This window comes from Nannospalax galili, unplaced genomic scaffold (genome assembly GCF_000622305.1).
Source record: "Nannospalax galili isolate Female #2095 unplaced genomic scaffold, S.galili_v1.0 scaffold499, whole genome shotgun sequence".
Classification (NCBI taxonomy): Eukaryota; Metazoa; Chordata; class Mammalia; order Rodentia; family Spalacidae; genus Nannospalax; species Nannospalax galili.
In genome coordinates this window covers 184883-190612 of record NW_008342212.1, presented here as the reverse complement: position 1 = coordinate 190612, position 5730 = coordinate 184883, and positions in this window count along the sequence as shown.

Genomic DNA, 5730 nt, shown 5'->3' with positions numbered 1-5730 from the left:
TCTGATAGTCCCCGCTTCCCTTTGAAGCTTCACAAGCCAGGCCTCCATCGTCCACAACTCTTTCAGCCTAACTGTTCCAAGCTCCACGGCAACAAACTCTGAGCATGCAATGGCTTTTCCGCCCAAAGTTCTAAACACTTCCACAGTCCTCCCAAAAACACCAAGGTCAGGTCTGTCACAGAAATATCCCAGTCTCTGGTACCAATTTCTGTCCTAGTTTGTTCTTCATTACTGTGACAAAGCACTCTGACCACTACCAACTTGGGGAGGAAAGGGTTTATTCAGCTTCCATCTCCCAGGTCACACAGATGAATAGACCGTCTTTCAAAAAACATCACTTCCACAGTCCTCCCAAAAACACCAAGGTCAGGTCTGTCACAGAAATATCCCAGTCTCTGGTACCAATTTCTGTCCTAGTTTGTTCTTCATTACTGTGACAAAGCACTCTGACCACTACCAACTTGGGGAGGAAAGGGTTTATTCAGCTTCCATCTCCCAGGTCACACAGATGAATAGACCGTCTTTCAAAAAACATCTAACCTTAGATATTCAAGATAGGTTTGGACACTTTTGAGAGAGATTAATCTAGGGTTAAGGTTCAATGTTAGAATGGAAAACAAGCTAACTAGAGATGAGACAGATTAAAAACAACCTTAAAGGACCTGCCAAGAAAACTGAATTCCAATATATAAAGCACTAGATAATTATTTAGGAATATTCAGATAATTAAGGATAATTTGGAATATAGTCTGACATCAGTGTATATGCAAATAAAGATACTCAGACAGTTTGGAAGGCTATAATACATTAAAAAATTATACAAGACAATTTGGACAGATTGTATTAACAGCAAAGGGTTGATGGTTAGCCTTTGGAAATATTCTCACTGTAGAGACTCTTAGCTCCCACTCTATGATGATGAATATACTCAAGTATTTACCTACTGGTATATGTACTTAGTCATTTGGTGACTTCCTCCAATTAACAATTTTAACAATGACCACAGCAATTTTAATAGTGTTAACAACAGCAGAATACATAGCTTTTTGTTGCTTCACCTAAGGAAGGAATTGAGCAATTAAGAGACATGTTAGTGGCAACCTACAACCTTGGGTGTGCAAAATAATGCAACTTTTTCATTTTTCTTAATGCAATCTCCCTGGTGATAAGAAATATCAATTTCAGATGAATCCAGTCTCTGTGGTTTTCTTGGTTATTTGCATTCACACTGAACAGATCTATGCTTTCTTTACTTTAGACCACTTACACCAAGCTCCATCTCAAGATATTTCTCACTCTGCTGGTACACATATGTTGAATAGCCTTCCTATTTCAAAACAGGGACAGTGTTTCCACAGACATACTGTGATAAAAATTGAATCTATTTATTGGTGTAAAAACACTGAAGGAGGCTGTGTTAAATCCTGAAAAGAGTTAGAAGCTTCTTGGAAGACATCTTTTTCTCAGATAAGATTTCTACATTGTCTTCAAGCCAAGGAAAGCCGCTGTCTTCTAGCAAGGGGTAGTAGGTTACTTGTGTTCAGAGTGTCAGGATAAACTGTCAGTTCAAAATTCTCAAGTATATCCATCCAGATAGCCCCCCACCTCCTGGATCTCAGGGTCTCATTCCTTCCCCACCAGGAACTGAATGTATAAATTTATTCCATCTTAATTAAGTTTAAATAGTCACATGTAACTAGTGGCTAGTATAGTTGAACATCATAGAAATCAATGAAAGAAATGGAAGTACTTCTGTTATCTATGCTTTATCTTATGATACTTCATTTTCCAAAAACATGTGTTAGCTTTCTTCACCTGTCTTCATCCTTTACTTCTTTTCATTTTTCATGTCTGGAGATGTAAGGCCAAATTCACACCTCATCTTCTCCCAAAGAATTCCTTAACTGGTGGTCTCTATATGTCATCCCTTCCCAGAAACACTTTTTGTATATATAGTCAGTAATGAATCGCTTAGCATTTGATATTTTCTAAACTATCTTGTATACATGTTATAACTCCCTAGGAGCAGAATTCCAGGGTCTGTGTGGTTTTTAAGTCCCATGTCACTTCTTCCTAACACAATTGGCCCAGTACTTGGAATACTATATATACTGTGTTTGTGTACCCCAAACATTGAAGTGTAATTCCCAGTGTGACAGCATTTGGAGGGATGGCCTTTAAAATAACTATCCCATGAAGGTAAAGTCCTCAGGAATGGGATTATCCCCTTATAAGAGGCCAAATTGACTCCTTGTTTACTTTCCTCTCTTCTTCCTTTTGATGATATAACAAAAAATTGCCACTTTGCACCTCTTAGAGAGTCTTTACCAGAACCCAACTATGCTGACACCTGGATCTAGGATTTACAGCCTCCAGAACTGTTACAATTTTCCGGTTTTCATAAGCCACCCAGTCTGTGGTACTTCGTTAGCACATTCTAGACTGACACACATACACTGTACAACCCTAGTTTGATTTACCAGATTTATTCCTCCTGACTTCCTGTCCCCACCACCATTCTCCAGAAGTTGGATAAAAGGGATAAGCAACACCCAAATGACCATTTAACTCTTACTATGCATTCTATTCACACTTACCCCACGTTTGTGCTGCGTTATCTTCAGCACTGCTGCACAGTGAGTGAAAGCATTTTAAGGGCATTACACTTTCCATGTTTTATTTAATAAATGTTGAGTGTCTAGTGTGTGAAAATACTATTGGGGGACAAGGATTGATGGGAGCATGAAAATGATGTAATAAATGCTCTCATGGAGTTATAGTCAGGTGCAGAGAGAATGATTTATTAAAATACCAGAAGAGAAGACATAGACCAGAAGTATAGGTAAAGCCCAGATTCAGGCTGAATGTAGACCAATGATATTTTGGTATAGACCCATGTAAAATATTATAAAGCTTGATGTGGCTGCAAAATACCTGTAATCTCATCACTTAGAAGTCTGAAGCAGGAGAATTGTGAGTTTAAGGCCAGCTTGAGCTACAGAGTGAACCCGTCTCAAAAATAAATAACAAGCAATTGTGTATGGATAGTCTGGAGAAATAGTCATTTTGGAAATCAGCCTATGTAAAAAGGTAACCTGGTAAATAAATGATAAAAAGAAATGATCAAAGTGATTGTTAAAAGAGTTGGGGAAGAAAAAGATATGTTAAAAGACATATGTATGCAAATGTTCATCTACTCTTTAAAGAAAATTACTGTTAAGAAATGCTGTACAGGCATCAGTCCTTGGGATTCAGAGAACAGTTGGTTATTTCCAATCAGTAATTATCTTTACTGACAATAAGATTCAAGAGAGATGTAGTGTAGTGTTTAATTTTAAACAAATTAAAAACTGGAGATTTTTGATGGCTGTCATACCAGGATCCTCCCAGTGGGTGGCAGCGTTGTTTCACTCACTGTCCACTTCGGAAGAGCGTGCTTTGAAACAATGTAACTCAGCCAAAATTAAAAACATTGATTTCTGGGGCTGGAGAGATGTCTCAGCGGTTAAGAACACTGGTTGTTCTTGCATAAGACCCGGGGCATTGCAGTTACCTACATGCAGGCAATACATGCATACACATCAAATAAAAATAATAAATAAAATTTAAAAAAAACGTTTCTTTCTTTACCTTACAAAGCCATGTGAATAATATACCATTACAATATTCCAATTATAGTAATTTCTGTATATCATAGTGAGTAATAAAAATATTTTTTAATAAGTCGCTTTGCCAATGAATGTCATTAAACTGGAATGTGCTATTTTAAATTAATGTTCATTTAATCTGTATCCCAACAATAGAATAAATTGTGTCCTTTTGAATTTTAATGTAAAATGGGTATTTATTTAGACTTGATTTTATGTATGCTAGTCAGCAAATGTTTGTGTCTATGATAAGAACTCTATAAAGAAGAGTAATCTGGATGTGTCATTAAAGATGGACAATAATCCAAATCATAACGTGCATTTAAACATTTTAAAATCACTTTAAGAGAATATTTAGCCAAATTTGCAAATTCCATAGAATAGTAATTTTTAGCTCTCTTAAAATTTGCCTTATGTAGCTTTAAGATGAAAGACCCAATTTTAATATTTAGAATTTAGCCAACATCTGTGCTCATCTTAACTATGTTCTTCTAAGATTCTGTTTATTCACTCTTTCTAAAGAAGATACTTTTAAAAAAGATCTCCCCTTTATGAGTCTTTTCAGTAATCACTGTCACTTTATTTGACATGCAACATTCCAGGTAGAGCTGTAAAATGGTTTTCTATAAAGTGGGATTATGTTTCTGATTTTGGCTCTCAATGGTTTCCTAATAGTACTGAGTAGAAACCATTCACTTTAAGAAACTGACTTCAAAATTCTCAGACCCTTTCCTTGGGCACAAATCTAACTCTACATGATTTTAATATATGTAACTTGGGCCCCAACAAACTTATAGCTTGTTCTTACTCTGGTTAAAGTTTATCTGTTCTTTGAAATCAAGGGAAATTGTCAACAAATGTTTCAGGCTGGGGATGTAGCTCAGTGGTAGAACTCTTCCTAGTATGCATAAGGCTCTGGGTTCCATCCCCAGAACTCAAAAAAAAAAAAAAAAGAAATGTTTCCAAAGTTTAGAAATGGTGGCACCAGCCTAAGATCCCAGCTGTATAGGACGATCATGTGGAAAGAGCCTAGGTAATATAGAAGACCTCGTCTCAAATAAAAATAAATAAATAACTAACTTTTAAGTTTTATTATGTTTTATTTATTTTGTGTGTGTGTATATGCATGGGTGCACACCCCACTGTACACATATTGAAATCAGAAGGCAACTTGAGGGAGCTGGTCTCTTCCATGTAAGCCCCATGGATTGAACTCAGGCTATAAGGCTTGGTGGCAAGGGCCTTTACCAGGGCCTTGCTCAAATAAAGGACAAGAAATCACACCATTGAGATAACTCACATACATACACCCTATACACCCCCCCCAAATGTAATAAAGGACAAGAAATCACATTTTTTACAGATTCACCATATTTTCCACACGTATATTTAGACAAGGCGACAAGGTATTTTATAAGTCTCAGTGTGTCATTGTGAAGGCAGAATTCTAAAAGGATTTAAATTTTGTTTACCCCACCAAAAGTTATACTTAATATTAAACAATATTGATGTACCAAATGCAATGAGTTGATTTTGTTTGTATTACCTCTGCTTGGCTCAGTAGATGTACAAATAATTATTGATTAGCAATTACATATGAACAGTCTTGGTGCCCTGACCCATTCAATTCCATCCATAGTCAGGGCCTCAGGCACCTACCTACGTTATTGGAAGACTCCTTGGAGCCCTTGAGACTTGAGAGGAATCTGTGTGGTGTCTTCCTCTTGCCTTCACATAGGATTTGCTTGACCAAATCGGTATCGTCGATTCCCAGTTTGTATCTGATTCCTAGCATTCCCCTCTCTTTGGTATCCTTTTTATTGATAATTCTGTTGGCAACCAATTCAACAATCATTCTCATCAGGCCAACCCTCTTCCTGATTTGTTTCAGTTTTGCTATAAGGTATGCCTTGCAGATTTTCCTGAGCATCTAGCCCCACCCCTCTAGACATATTAACCCAGCAGTAGGGCAGCATGCCTTCACTCAGTCATGGAGGGAAATTCAGTGAAAGTCTGTGAGTTAGAGAATGAACAAGAACATCTTACTGAAGATGGCTAACTTTAGTAGCTAAAGTAATTGGAG